The following is a 16,391-nucleotide window of genomic DNA, read 5'->3' as shown; positions in this document are numbered from 1 at the left end:
AGTCAGTGGACCCTAGGGTTAGCCAACCTGATCATCTCTTCTACCTTCTCACGTCTCACATAATCTGGGCCAGGTGGAGGAAGCATTGCCGCGGTTTGGCGAGAGGTCTGAACAGGTTCAGCTTGGCTCGCGGTCGCTCTCCCTTCCCCAAGGCGAATGGTTCGGGGAATACTGGGCTGTTGAAGAGTAATTGCTGGTGCAGACACATCTTTCACCAAAGTAGTTATCTTGATCGGAGTGCCCGCCTGATCATTCCCATAGTAGTTCACAATGAGCTCTTGGTACACATTCTCTGCGCCATCACTATCATACTGAGCAAATGCGACAGGTTCAGCGGGGTTGCCTTCATCGATATTCAAGACCTGACACTTCTGCGCGGCAGTTGGCGTGGCCTTGTCTTTGCCACCTATTACCAGAGCTTTCTCTTTGGTCTTGAAGGACATAGTAGTCGCAGCCGTTGCAGGTGTAGCTGTGCTACTGCTAACCTTGTCTCGGGCATTCGGTGGCATGTACTTGCCAGACCTAGAAGGTTGACCAAGCGAACCTAGGATAGCATTAGGATCTCCCAATGCTTTATTCAAAACCTCTTTAGCTTGGTCTAACTCAGCTTTCTGCATGGCAACTTATGTCGTGAGGTTAGACTCACTATTGCGGAGGGCTCCAAATTCCGCTACAGTCTGCTAGTTTTGGCTTGCGATGGCTTCCATGATTTTCTTTTGTTGCAGACTGTGCCTGTCAGCGATATCGCTGGCCTGCTTCCTCTCTTCGTTTGCTGATCGCTCAATCTGCTTTCTAGTCTCTCGAGCATGCTGGTCAATGCACTGGTCCAACTCACGTAGGTGCTACTCTATCTTCGCAATCTCCCTAGCCATATCTTCAACTACTTTTTCTCGATATCTGTAGTTGTTAGCCATGATGATCGCGAGCTGTTCCTCGATAGTTGTGCCCTCTGGGATGGGCGTGGGAATGAAGACCCCTCTTGTTGCGCTCTCCACATTGGCGGCGATAGAAGCATTGACAACCTTGTTTGCCTGGGTGCCGGCATAATTCTCGCCCCCAGTAGTGGGCTGGAGACCTTCTCCCTATTCAGTTGACAAGTAGAATTGTAGAAAGTTGAGAGAAAATCTTTGAATTATCTGTTCGTCAGAAAGACCACGACAGTCTGCACGAGAGTGCAGCCTGTAACTGGAGATCTTGAGCTTTGGGTAGTTGACGTAAACCTTTTGGTAAAGGGTTACCGCTTGACTTCCCAATGGTCGCGGTCGCAAAGAAATGCTATGCAAGTCCCACTAGGCATGCCAAAATGTTCTGCTCAGAAACTGGTTTGGCTAGCAAATAGTCTCTTTTTGAATGCGCAGGTGTGCCAGCACCGTGGGGTGCAGTCATCGAGGAGTCCCTTGACCTGACTTCTTCTCAAACGCTATGGACGAGGAGAGCACCAACCACGTCACAAGGTTCTTTTCTCTGCCTTAAGGAAAATGACTTCTTGCCTTACGGATAAGGGCTTGTGTTGTGATCTCTTGCGTCACCGAGTCGATACTCAGTGTTGTAGACTAAGCAGAGCAATCACCGGGAAGTAGGAGAAACCACGAGTTTGCTAAAATGTGACTCTAGCTTCGCTGGGTTGCGAGGGCGTTACCCTTGCTTCGCTGGTTTTCAACTAGGTTGAAGGTAGGTTTGTTCTAGAGAGACTTTGATAATCTGTTCAATTAATTGGTTGATGTTGTAGTAAAAATGGAATTGCAGAGAGAATTGTGTGTTTATTATTGATAATAGAAGCCCTTTATATAGGGATTTACAGAGTACATGAAAGGTAACAAAATCTGAACATAACTAGGAAATCTAGAACCTTCTCCTATTTCAACTCTAAGACTAAACCCTAGTTTGAAGAGGCACACATTATGTCAGCATCCTTCAACACTCCCCCTTGTGCCGCTCAAACTTAGTGAGGACGCTTTGATCGTTGCCTCACTAAAAACCTTGCCAGGTAACAAAAACCCTGTGGGACAAAAATAACCCTGGTCAAAGGACAAAAAGAGCACAACACGTCATTCACTCTTCGAGATCCAACATGTAGACATCATACCTCCCCTGATGTCAGTATCTCCCCCTGATTGCTACAATCATGGGAGTTCGGATAACTTTCTCAATCAGATGCTCTTCACATGTTTCTCGAAGGTGGATTTAGGTACCGACTTAGTAAATAAGTCCGCTACATTATCCTCATATCGGATTTGATTCACTTCAGTATTTAGAAGTGCTTGTTGTTGCTTATTGTAAAAGAACTTAGGCGATATATGCTTGGTATTGTCGCCCTTGATGAAACCTAATTTCATTTGCTCAATACAAGTTGCATTATCTTCATAAATGCATTTAGGTTCATTTGTGGTAGACTTCAAACCACAAGTTACTCTAATATGTCTAATTACAAACCTTAGCCATATGCATTCTCGCAAGGCTTCATGTAGAGCAATAATCTCTGCATGATTAGAGGAAGTAGCAACAAGGGTCTGCTTTGTAGATCTCCAAGATATCGCGGTGCTTCCCATGGTAAAGACATAACCCGTTTGGAAGCGACCTTTGTGAGGATTAGAGAGATACCCTGCATCAGCAAAACCCATCAAGACATCGTTGCATTTTGATGGAGGGGAGGGATAAATGCTGATGCAGGGATAAATGCTATCACCTTGCCATTTATGCAAAACCTTTATTGGGAAAACCTAGCACAGCTAATATCTATAAATATATCTGAACAAAATCTCAAACTCAATACTAGACACGCACCTACCGATGCAATAGATGCTGCGAAACGCAACCAAACTCAATACTAGACACCCACCTACTGGCGCCGTCAACATCACGGAATGTGGCATTTTGCCTTGTGGGGTCCGATCCCATACTTCCATAATTTCTTTTCTCTCTGTAGGGATAAAATAAGCTCATATCAATCATACCTCTCAAGTATCAAAAGATTGTCTTTATACCAATCTAATGGCGACGTGTTGGCGCAGAGCTATGTCGAGCTAACAAGTTCACTGCAAACGAGATGGCTGGTCTTGTACATTGAGCTAAGTACAATAATGCGCCTATTGCACTTAGATATGGCACTTCAGCCTCTAATAAGTCTTCATCCTCATCCCTTGGACGAAATGGATTTTTTTCTGGCTCAAGACTTCGGCCGATCATGGGAGTACTCACAGGCTTCTCTTTATCTTCATTAAAGCGCCTTAGTAACTTTTGAGTATATGCTAACTAATGGATCATAATCCCATCACTACGGTGCTCGAGCTCTAGTCCGAGACAAAACCATGTTTTCCCAAGATCTTTCATCTCAAATTCGGATTTCAAGTATTTAGCAGTTTCCTTTAACTCATCTAGAGTTCCAATTAGGTTCATGTCATCGACATAAACTGCCACAATTGCAAATCCGGAACTTGTCCTTTTTATGAACACGTATGGACATATTTCATTGTTGACATATCCCTTCCCAATCAAGTAGTCACTTAGACAATTATACCACATCCGTCCGGATTGTTTCAATCCATATAGTGAGCATTTCAATCTTCTAGAAAACGCGCTCTGTGGTTTAGAGCCACTTGACTTGGGTAATTGAAGTCCATCTGGAACCGTCATATATATCTCTAAATCTAGATCCTCATAGAGATGTTGACTTGATACACATTTACACAAGCGTACGTATCATTATCAAGATAGGGAAATATTATGCCCAAAGTTTATCGTACCACGGGGATTAGTGGCTAACCCACAATCCTTGGGTAATCGGAAATAAAGACACTTAGCAAACAAAGAAAAGAAAAAGAAAATAAATAAAAATGTTAATCTAAGGCACCAAGCCTTAGCAATGTTCGGCTTTAGTTTTCACCAAAGCCTAATCAAAACTAAGAGCCAAGTGGTGGATATGCACAAATGAGTGGAAGAGTTTAATGTTTGGGGGTTGATTTTAACTTAACAAATAATAATGAAATGTAAAGCAATAAAAAATAAAAATGAAATGTAAACAATAAAAATGAGAATGTTGGGTGTTAGGGAGGTTCCTTCACCAAATCTCATGTGTCGGAAGCTAATCTAATGTAGCTGCATATTTCCTATTTTGGCGGTAGTCGTATCCAAGGCGGTTCAAGGCTCAAGGACCGAAATTCCCTTTCATGGTATTCCTACTCCGGTTCAAGGGCCGTAGGGACTCACTTGGCATGAATTAGAGCCGGTTCGAGGGTCACTAATTCACATCAAGAGGCGTAGAGATCGAGGAATTAGACTACTAAGTGACCCAACCGCGCAATCACGCAACGGGTGTAAATCACCATGCTTATAACCCCTCGAATACGAAATTGAAGGTTTCTAGCTTAGGAATTAGAGGGGGCAAGCCTCTAACTCCGTCCTAGACATGCTCAAAATACACACCCTAGAGTTGACTAGGCTCCTAGACATGCATTTTAACCCAACAAAAATAGATATAAACATCCATCATATGAAAATTGCATCATTACATTAAATTAAACATCTTTTACAAAAAATTTGGGTTAGGGACACAACCCTAACCCCCAACAAAAAAATTACTCACAACCTATAACTATGAACATCAAAGATACAAAATTCAAAGAGAAAAGATTATAGAAGTGTAGGAGAATACAAAGGTAGCCACAATTAGCTAGGAAGCTAATATGACTTCCCTTGAATTACAACTCCCACAAATACCTAAAGCTTGAATCTTATAGCTTTTGATGAATCCTTGAAGCTTGTGCTAGAAATTCCTTGAAATCCCTAAAATAAAACTAAAGAAAATAGGAAAAATGGAGGAGAAGGAGGAGAGGAGAGAGAGCAGCCCAAAGGGGCTGCCTCTGTTTGGTGCGGTGCCTGGTGCGGCTGTTCTGGTTCTCCCCCCATATGAATAGGGTTGGTGCTATATATATATAAATCGAGAGGAGAGAATGGGTTGATGAATGGTTGAGGTTGGTTCAGAAGAGGGTAAGGGACACGTGGCAAGGCTGCCATGGATGAGGGGTGGAGAGTGACGTCAGAAAAATGAAAGAGGAAGAGTGCTGTGCGTTTTGGCAGCAAACGGAAGAAAGAAACGCTGCTCCCTCTTTGCATGATTAAACCAAAGTAATTAATTGTACAGCTGCTATGTGTCATCTTCTTAGTGGCTGAATTCAATTAAACTAATAATTGCTTGATTGCAAATGTCTCTGCACGTGATGTTGCTTCTGATGATTCAACCACTATTAATTAATCATTATCTAATTAATTAATCACTATCCAATGATTAATTAATGAAAAGAATGATTAATTAACAGAGATTCTTCTTTTCTTCATTATTTGCTCTGATTTCGCGCCAATTTCTCTCGTTTCCGCAATTCCGTTTATTTTATACAAAATAATGAAAATGAATTAATTACATATTAATTGACAAGGGGATTGGCTTATTTCTAGTGTTTTAGATACAATTAGACGCATATAAATGCGTATAATCAGATGTGCTGTAACCACATCCATAAGCTGCATGTCAAGTTTTTCGGAAACTACCAAACTAACAAAGTGGCGAAACGTTATAACATCCATTACGGGAGAATATGTCTCCTCGTAGTCGATTCCAAGGTGTTGTGAGAAACCTTGCACCACAAGGCGGGCTTTGTATCTAAGAACCTCATTCTTCTCATTACGCTTTCTAACAAAGACTCATTTATGGCCAATAGGCTTTATATTTGGGGGTGTCAGCGTTATAGGCCCAAATACCTGTCTCTTTGTTAGTGAATCCAATTCAACCTGGATCGCATCTTTCCATTTAGGCCAATATGCTCTTTGTTGACATTCTTCAACTGAGCAAGGTTCAATATCATCGTGTTCTATAATTCCTTGAGCAATAGAATATGCAAACATATCATCAAGGATACTAGAATCTCTGTTCAACATCTCATGTATACTAGTGTAATTCATGGAGATCTCTCTATTCTCTGGAATTGGTTTTAACATTTGAGCGTCCTCCAATGATGTCTCTTGGACATAACCATAATCCGGAATATCTTCATGAGACGGGTTATTTATATCAATGATTAATGGATCTTTTTGTGCCAACTCGATTTCTTTCTTGGGCGAGAATCCATCAAACCTTTAGGCCTCCCACGTTTCCTTGCTGGGAGCTCGGCCTGAGCCACATTGCCATCACCATTAGTGGTGGCGCCATGTCCATGTTTTTTAGGGACATCAATCCTTGCAGGCACGTTTGCAGCAAGTATATGTGATCTTGTCACTTTAGCGATATCAGAAAACGCATCAGGCATAGAGTTTGCTACGTTCTGAAGATCGAGAATTCTCCACACTTCAATTTCGGACTGTGCGGTTCAGGGATCAAGATGAGACAAAGTGGGGACAGACCACGACAATTCATGTCGTTCCTATTGAACATTATTGTTCTTATCTTCCCCTAACGACGGGAAGACTGTCTCATCAAAGTGACAATCCGCAAATCTTGTGGTAAATAGATCGCTTGTCAAGGGTTCTAAGTAGCGGATAATGGTTGGAGAGTCATGTTACACCCCACATCCGATTTACCCCTTTTACTGAGTTACACGAATCACTGTATGTTTTACCATTCGCGGTTATAGTTTTATCTTTTAGGGGGGTGGCTAGAAATTGACTTTTTTATGGGTTAACAATTTGAGAAAATTTCCTTCATGAAAGTTGTAGAGGACGTTAAACAGAGCGCGTGCATATGTGGTACGTAAAAATTGGAGTTCGTATGTGAAAGTTATAGCTTAAAATGTGGAAGTTACTATTCATGGTAACAAAAATATATATATAGAAAGTTACCACTGTAGGTTTCCATTTTCGGAAACCCACGGTAACTCTCCCTCTCTTCTCCCCCGACTTCTTCCCCTTTCGGCCCGATTTTTCTCCCTTCGATTTCTTCCCTCTCCGGCCGACCCACGACGAAATCCGGCCATCCCCAAGCTCGTCTCCTCCCCCTTGACGCATCTGTGGTGGTATTTTGGGGAGATTTGGCCGGAGGAGCTCGATTTCTTGCTGGGAAGATTACTGTAGCGACTTGCGAGTTTTGCCGATTTCCGACGATTCCGGCCATCTCCGGTCACCAAACCGGCGTCGAAGGTCGGGTTTTTGCTGGAGATCATTTCCCCTAAGGCCTTGCATTCCAATTTGCAGTGTGGAGGTCGAATCGATCAAACCCGATCCTAGGGTTCTTGAATTTTTCTGGAAAATTGTCACCGGCTTAATTGGAGCTCTTTCAGGTAAAATTGGAACTTGTTGTAGTTGAGAAAGAGATTGGGTCTGTTGAGTAGGTGGTGCTGCCAAAATTTGGTGGCCATTGGTGGTGGTTGCCGGTGGCGAGTGGGCCCCACGCGCGGCCACTGTGGGTGGCGCGTGGTGGCGCGTAGAGCTGAGTTTTAATTACTATTTTGGCTCCATAAATCCCTTAACGATTGTAGAATTTTATACATGAAGTTTGGTGGAAATTGGAGGAATTACGAATTGAGTATAAATGGATAATTATCGATTTACGTGAATTCGATCGCTGAAATTCTTTCGAATTCACTTTAAAATTTATATATAGATGAATGAATATTGTTGGAATATTGTGGATGGATTCGTTGTGAATTAAGGAGTTGGATTTTGAAGGGGGACGTTATGAATTTCAAATTCTAATTATCGTAAAGTTAATTTCCGTCCTGTAAATATATTTTTACGAGTGCTATTCGTACAGGACGAGAGGAAAATACCGAGCGACGTCAGGATTGATCATATACTGTGAGTGGACTTTTGTTTTCAAATAAGTGATGCATGCATTTATTTATTAAAGCATGTTCTATTTAATTAACATATTATTTTCCGAGCATATGAATTTGATTGCGATTTATCTCGTGGATTTGCTTTCAATAATGATTCTCATGAAATAATTATGATTTATACCGGTTGTGAGTTTCGGTTATTAAGTTGTTATGCTCGGATTCGAATTTATAATTGATGTTGATTTTCGACGAATTGTTTTCGATGTGATTTCCGGATTTATACTATTTATATTATATTTATATTCGTCGATTTGAGACTTTTATGAGATTTTCGAAATGAGATTTCGATGGAGTAAATCTTTATATTTATTTATCTCCTATTTATTTTGAACTTGAGATTATCTTGGCGTGTGGGACACGTCATGGGAAACTCTTTTACGAGAGATGGGGAAGCTTTATGTACTTATGGATTTACTTGGTTTTCGGGTTTCTTTTGCCATACTTTGGGTGACTTATCATTGCTAGCATTGATTTTCCGCCTTTGTGGCGTGGTGATGGGATCACCGTAGCCCTCCGCCTTTGTGGGGCAGGTTACTGTCTATGTGACAGTAATTCTGTAGCCTGGTTTCCTATCGCTACACTTAGTGGCGTAAGGGTATATTACGGGAGTAATGGGAGTATTTTAGCCTGGGAGGCTATCACCCGAGCCTGGGAGGCTCACTCGTATGGCTATCGCTTTCCCCTACTCACTTTACTACTTAAGCTAGCGGGGCTAGCTCGATTTTCGTTTAACCAGCGGGGCTGGTCTTATTTTCCTTGAGTATCAGAGTTCCAACTTTTTCTTTTAAATCGTATGTGACTAGCGGGGCTAGTCGGTTTTCATGAGTGGAACTCCTCTTGTTTTATTTTCGTTAATCCTTGCATGCATTGGGAATTTTTTTTCTAAAAAGGAAATAAATGTGGGAAAGTATAAAATCCATTTGGTTTAAAATTATTTATTTTTGTCCACTCACGCTAACGTATTTTATGTACTTTCCCCTGGGCCCTTCGGTTTCAAATGCCCAGTTTTCAGTGTTGCTACTCGGCGTTCAGGAGTGAGCCATAGTGACCGCATCGGCTTCCGTCATCATATTTTGTAGGTTACCTGTTTAGCCTACTGTACTCTATGTTAATTTACGTTCCTAGATTGCTCTGATTACTATGGGATTTGTGACCCAGACTTGTATGGAATTTATATTTGAGGTCTACGACCTAACTTTGTGAATTGTAGTATCTTAAATCTTGGAGTTTCTTAGACTTGAAATACTTGATACACTGTTATTATTTTTGGGCTTGAGTTGGTTGAATGATGGGAGCAGGGTGGCTCCAGGAGTTTGTGGTTGGAAATTTTTTTAGAAGTGAAATTTGTTTTCCACAGGTTTTTGGGTTGTCCATTTCTAAGGGAGGTTATGCCGAAATTTTGGTAAACCTTCTTTAAAAGTGGGTCCCGCAGTGCCACTTCGGATTCTAGGGTGGAATCCAGCGCGGGTCCTGTCAATTGGTATCAGAGCACTAGGTTTCTAGATTCTGTAGACTTCCTTACTTCCTTGCTACTTTATATGCCTAATGACGCCTAGTACCTCCCGAGTGATGGCCCGACCGCGCCGGATCCCCATCGTGTGCTCTTCGGTACTAGTGTGTTATTATGCAAGTAAAGTAGATACCTTGTTGTCCTGATCCTTGAACTTCTTAAATACTCTTTCTTCAGGTACTATGGCTCGAAATAGCCGAGCACGTAGGGGAACTCCTCCTGTTGAGGATGATGAGCCGATACCTAGGGGGTTTGCGGATACTTTTGGCAGTTCTTTCGGCAGATTGCTGCAGCACTCCCCGGGTCACGTACCGACTATTCTGTAGAGCGTGCTAGGAGGCATGGGGCTCAGACTTTTGCCTCTGCCGCCTCACCTGTAGAGGCTCAGCGGTGGCTTGACAGGATGGAGAGAGTTTTCTCCCAGATGGACCTTCCAGAGGACAGGAAAGTGAATTTGGCAGTACAGTTCCTTGAGGATACCGCCTGGCATTGGTGGACTGGTGTTGTCAATGACCCTGCAAATGCTGGTCCGATGACATGGGATATGTTCAAAGCCCACTTCTATGGACGTTACTTTAGTGATGCCCACCTTAATCGGATGGAGGATGAGTTCTTGAATTTGGAGAAGAGAGAGGATCAGTTAGTGTTGGAGTTTGAGCAAGAGTTTCTCTCCTTGGCTCACCATTTGCCGGACTTGGTTCGTACTGAGCAAGGCAAGATCCGTAGATTTGTTCAGGGACTTGGAGGAAGGTTTAAGGATAAGATGTTAGGAACACCGTACCGGAGTTTTGCTGAGGCAGTATCTTATGCCTTGGACATTGAGTCAGACTCATCTGCCAGATTTCACCCTAGGGATCCTGGTGGCCCTAGCCAGGGTCCATCTAAGAGGGCTACTTCCACATCCGGTTCTGGTTCTTCAGTTGGTAGTGGAAAGAGCAGTGGTTCCAGTTCGAGGTCCCGTAATAGATCCAGGGGACGTTTCAGGAGATTCTCTCGGGGTCAGTTTAGTGGACGACAGTCTGGGCAGCTTGAGAGGTCCAGGATTTATCATGGTGGTTGGAGTGGGGCTTCGACTAGCCAGTCAACTCAGTTTGGGCAGCATCAGACAGTGGGATGTTTTATGTGTGGTCAGCAGGACCACTTCAGGAGAGACTGCCCTCTTTTGGCTCAGGGAGCCAGATCTACCCCCACTCAGACTATTGGTCAGTCCTCTGCTGGCGGGTCGACTAGCGGTGCCCGCACCAGCTCGGTAGGCCGAGCTAGTTCTCAGCAGGACAGGGCTCAGCGAGGTCGTCCTGTGACACATGCTAGACTGCACGCCATGACCCAGCAGGAGGGCCGCGATTCACCGAAGGTTATCGTTGGTACGTTGTTTATCTTTAATCAACCTACTTTAACCTTAATTGATCCCGGTGCGACGCACTCTTTTATGTCAAGTGGATTCGCATGTTTTGCAAATGTTCCATCATCACTCCTTATTGGTGAGTGGCATGTTTCTTTACCTGCGGGAGGAGCACTTAAGATAGATTGGGTTTTTAATGGTTGTGGTGTAATGGTTGACGGTTTTTGCCTGGAGGCCAACCTAATTCCTCTAGATCTTGTTGAGTTTGATGTAATTCTGGGGATGGACTTTCTGGAGACACATGGTGCATTGGTTGATTGATTCCGTAAAGAAGTAGTGTTTCGAAGTCCAGGAAAACCGGAAATCACTTTCTGTGGTGAGAGGAACATTCTCTCCTCTTGCCTAATTTCGGCCATTACAGCTGAAAAGCTTTTGAATAAAGGTTGTCAGGCTTATTTGGCACACATTGTAGATACAAAGAGGGAGGTGTTGAATATTGAGGATATTCCTGTGGTCAGGAGGTTTCCGGATGTGTTTCCTGATGAGCTACCTGGTTTACCTCCAGTAAGAGAAATAGACTTTACCATTGAATTGCTCCCTGGTACTACACCTATATATCAGGCACCTTATAGAATGGCCCCAGCTGAGTTAAAAGAGTTGAAGACCCAGTTACAGGAGTTGTTGGATAAAGGCTTCATTCGGCCAAGTGTGTCCCCTTGGGGTGCTCCGGTGCTTTTTGTTAAGAAGAAGGATGGCACCTTGAGATTGTGTATTGATTATAGAAAATTGAATAAGGTCACAGTGAAGAACAAGTATCCATTACCACGGATTGATGATTTATTTGATCAACTGTGGGTGCCAAAGTCTTTTCTAAGATTGATTTGAGGACAGGTTATCACCAATTACGGATAAGAGAGTCTGACGTACCTAAGACTGCTTTCCGTTCACGTTATGGTCACTACGAGTTTGTGGTGATGCCTTTTGGATTAACCAATGCTCTTGCAGCCTTTATGGATCTCATGAATCGAGTATTCCGCCCATACTTGGACCGTTTCGTGATTGTGTTTATTGATGACATTCTGGTTTACTTCAAGAGTGATGAGCTTCATATTAAGCATTTGAAGCTAGTACTTCGGACTTTGAGGGAGGCTAGACTATATGCCAAGTTGAGTAAGTGTGAATTATGGCTTCACAGCATTGGATTCTTGGGTCATGTGGTGTCAGCTGAAGTTATTAGTGTGGATCCTCAAAAGGTGGAAGCGGTTTTGAATTGGGGAAGACCCACCACCGTGACGGAAATTCGTAGTTTCTTGGGTTTGGTCGGTTATTATCGGCGGTTCGTGCAAGATTTCTCTAGACTTGCGGCCCCCCTCACTAAATTGACCAGGAAGGGTGCTAAATTTGTTTGGTCGGAGGAGTGTGAACAAAGTTTTCAAGAACTCAAAGGACGTTTAACTCGTGCCCCAGTTCTAGCATTGCCTGATGATAGCGGGGAATATGTAATTTACAGTAATGCCTCAAGACAAGGCTTAGGTTGTGTGTTGATGCAGCATAGAAATCTGATTGCCTATGCATCTAGGCAGCTGAAACCTCACGAAATGAACTATCCGACTCATGACCTTGAGCTTGCTGCTGTAGTACTTGCACTTAAGTTATGGAGACACTATCTTTATGGGGCACGATGCCAGATTTTCACGGATCATAAAAGTCTCCAGTATCTACTTAACCAAAGGGACTTAAATTTGAGGCAAAGGAGGTGGTTAGAGTTGATTAAGGACTATGATTGCACTATTGAGTACCATCCAGGAAGGGCCAATGTGGTAGCTGATGCACTTAGCCGAAAGCCCTCTAGCTCTTTAGCCCATTTGAAGGCAGTTCGAGTTCCTTTACTTTATGAATTACGATCTACGGGAGTTAATTTGACGATTGAGAATGAGTCTGGAGCATTGATAGCTAGCTTCCATGTGAGGCCGAATCTCATTGATAAAGTGCGGGAGGCACAAGATGAAGATGAATATCTAAGACAATTAAAAGAAGCAGTGAGTAATGGCACTAGAACGGACTTTATTCTCAGAAGAGATGGAGCCTTAATGTTTGGAAATAGAATATGTGTACCTAATCTTCATGATATTAAACGAGAAATTTTGGATGAGGCTCATAGTTCTGCTTACGCTATGCATCCCGGCGGGACAAAAATGTACCGAACTTTAAAACCATACTATTGGTGGAGAAATATGAAGAGAGAAATTGCAGCATATGTGAGTAGGTGCTTGGTGTGCCAACAGGTAAAAGCAGAAAGATAGAAACCTTCAGGATTGCTACAGCCGTTGCCTATTCCGGAGTGGAAGTGGGAGCACATCACCATGGATTTTGTTTCGGGTCTTCCGCGAACTCGTAATGATCATGATAGTATTTGGGTGATTGTGGATCGACTCACTAAGTCTGCTCATTTCTTACCTATCAATAAAACTTACGGGACGGACAAGCTGGCGGAACTTTATGTTAATGAAATCGTAAAACTTCATGGACCACCCGTTTCTATTGTCTCTTATTGAGATCCTCGTTTCACTTCAAAATTTTGGAAGAGTCTGCATGAGGCTTTAGGTACTGGATTAAGTTTTAGCACGGCATTTCATCCACAGACTGATGGGCAATCAAAGAGAACTATCCAAACTTTGGAAGACATGTTGAGATCCTGTGTTATGCAATTCAAAGGAAGTTGGGATAGCCATCTGGCATTGATTGAGTTCGCTTACAATAATAGTTATCATTCCAGTATTGACATGGCTCCTTACGAAGCTCTCTATGGAAGACAGTGCCGTACTCCCTTGTGTTGGAATGAAGTGGGAGAAAGAAAACTCATAGGCCCAGAGATTGTACGGATTACCACTGAAAAAGTTAAATTGATCAAGGAGAAACTCAGGGCAGCTTAAAGTAGACAAAAGAGTTATGCCGATAACCGCAGGAAAGACTTGGAGTTTCAAAAAGGTGATTGGGTATTCTTGAAATTGTCCCCTTGGAAGGGCGTTGTAAGATTTGGAAAGCGGGGGAAGCTCAGTCCTCGATATATTGGACCTTTTATGATTAAAGAGCGAGTTGGCCCAGTTGCTTACAAATTAATACTACCTCCGAGGTTATCAAAGATTCAGGATGTCTTCCACGTGTCCCTGCTCCGCAAGTATATTGCTGATCCTTCTCATGTCTTAGAAGAACAGCCTATTCGTTTGAGGGAGGACCTGACTTATGAGGAGAAACCGATCTAGATACTCGACAAAAGGGAGCAGGTCCTTAGAAACAAGACAATACCTTTAGTTAAGGTACTGTGGAGTAATCATTTGGTGGAGGAAGCTACTTGGGAACCGGAAGATCTAATGAGACGGCAGTACCCCCATCTGTTCTGACAGGTATGTAAATTTCGAGGGTGAAATTTTTTTAAGGGGGGGTGAATTGTTACACCCCACATCCGATTTACCCCTTTTATTGAGTTACACGAATCACTGTATGTTTTACCATTCGCGGTTATAGTTTTATCTTTTAGGGGGGTGGCTAGAAGTTGACTTTTTTATGGGTTAACAATTTGAGAAAATTTCCTTCATGAAAGTTGTAGAGGACGTTAAACCGAGCGCGTGCATATGTGGTACGTAAAAATTGGAGTTCGTATGTGAAAGTTATAGCTTAAAATGTGGAAGTTACTATTCATGGTAACAAAAATATATATATAGAAAGTTACCACTGTAGGTTTCCATTTTCGGAAACCCACGGTAACTCTCCCTCTCTTCTCCCCCGACTTCTTCCCCTTTCGGCCCGATTTTTCTCCCTTCGATTTCTTCCCTCTCCGGCCGACCCACGATGAAATCCGGCCATCCCCAAGCTCGTCTCCTCCCCCTTGACGCATCTGTGGTGGTATTTTGGGGAGATTTGGCCGGAGGAGCTCGATTTCTTGCTGGGAAGATTACTGTAGCGACTTGCGAGTTTTGCCGATTTCCGACGATTCCGGCCATCTCCGGTCACCAAACCGGCGTCGAAGGTCGGGTTTTTGCTGGAGATCATTTCCCCTAAGGCCTTGCATTCCAATTTGCAGTGTGGAGGTCGAATCGATCAAACCCGATCCTAGGGTTCTTGAATTTTTCTGGAAAATTGTCACCGGCTTAATTGGAGCTCTTTCAGGTAAAATTGGAACTTGTTGTAGTTGAGAAAGAGATTGGGTCTGTTGAGTAGGTGGTGCTGCCAAAATTTGGTGGCCATTGGTGGTGGTTGCCGGTGGCGAGTGGGCCCCACGCGCGGCCACTGTGGGTGGCGCGTGGTGGCGCGTAGAGCTGAGTTTTAATTACTATTTTGGCTCCATAAATCCCTTAACGATTGTAGAATTTTATACATGAAGTTTGGTGGAAATTGGAGGAATTACGAATTGAGTATAAATGGATAATTATCGATTTACGTGAATTCGATCGCTGAAATTCTTTCGAATTCACTTTAAAATTTATATATAGATGAATGAATATTGTTGGAATATTGTGGATGGATTCGTTGTGAATTAAGGAGTTGGATTTTGAAGGGGGACGTTATGAATTTCAAATTCTAATTATCGTAAAGTTAATTTCCGTCCTGTAAATATATTTTTACGAGTGCTATTCGTACAGGACGAGAGGAAAATACCGAGCGACGTCAGGATTGATCATATACTGTGAGTGGACTTTTGTTTTCAAATAAGTGATGCATGCATTTATTTATTAAAGCATGTTCTATTTAATTAACATATTATTTTCCGAGCATATGAATTTGATTGCGATTTATCTCGTGGATTTGCTTTCAATAATGATTCTCATGAAATAATTATGATTTATACCGGTTGTGAGTTTCGGTTATTAAGTTGTTATGCTCGGATTCGAATTTATAATTGATGTTGATTTTCGACGAATTGTTTTCGATGTGATTTCCGGATTTATACTATTTATATTATATTTATATTCGTCGATTTGAGACTTTTATGAGATTTTCGAAATGAGATTTCGATGGAGTAAATCTTTATATTTATTTATCTCCTATTTATTTTGAACTTGAGATTATCTTGGCGTGTGGGACACGTCATGGGAAACTCTTTTACGAGAGATGGGGAAGCTTTATGTACTTATGGATTTACTTGGTTTTCGGGTTTCTTTTGCCATACTTTGGGTGACTTATCATTGCTAGCATTGATTTTCCGCCTTTGTGGCGTGGTGATGGGATCACCGTAGCCCTCCGCCTTTGTGGGGCAGGTTACTGTCTATGTGACAGTAATTCTGTAGCCTGGTTTCCTATCGCTACACTTAGTGGCGTAAGGGTATATTACGGGAGTAATGGGAGTATTTTAGCCTGGGAGGCTATCACCCGAGCCTGGGAGGCTCACTCGTATGGCTATCGCTTTCCCCTACTCACTTTACTACTTAAGCTAGCGGGGCTAGCTCGATTTTCGTTTAACCAGCGGGGCTGGTCTTATTTTCCTTGAGTATCAGAGTTCCAACTTTTTCTTTTAAATCGTATGTGACTAGCGGGGCTAGTCGGTTTTCATGAGTGGAACTCCTCTTGTTTTATTTTCGTTAATCCTTGCATGCATTGGGAATTTTTTGTCTAAAAAAGGAAATAAATGTGGGAAAGTATAAAATCCATTTGGTTTAAAATTATTTATTTTTGTCTACTCACGCTAACGTATTTTATGTACTTTCCCCTGGGCCCTTCG

Source organism: Rosa chinensis, chromosome 4 (genome assembly GCF_002994745.2).
Source record: "Rosa chinensis cultivar Old Blush chromosome 4, RchiOBHm-V2, whole genome shotgun sequence".
NCBI lineage: Eukaryota > Viridiplantae > Streptophyta > Magnoliopsida > Rosales > Rosaceae > Rosa > Rosa chinensis.
The sequence above is the reverse complement of the archived record's forward strand: the minus strand, read 5'-3'. Positions refer to the sequence as shown.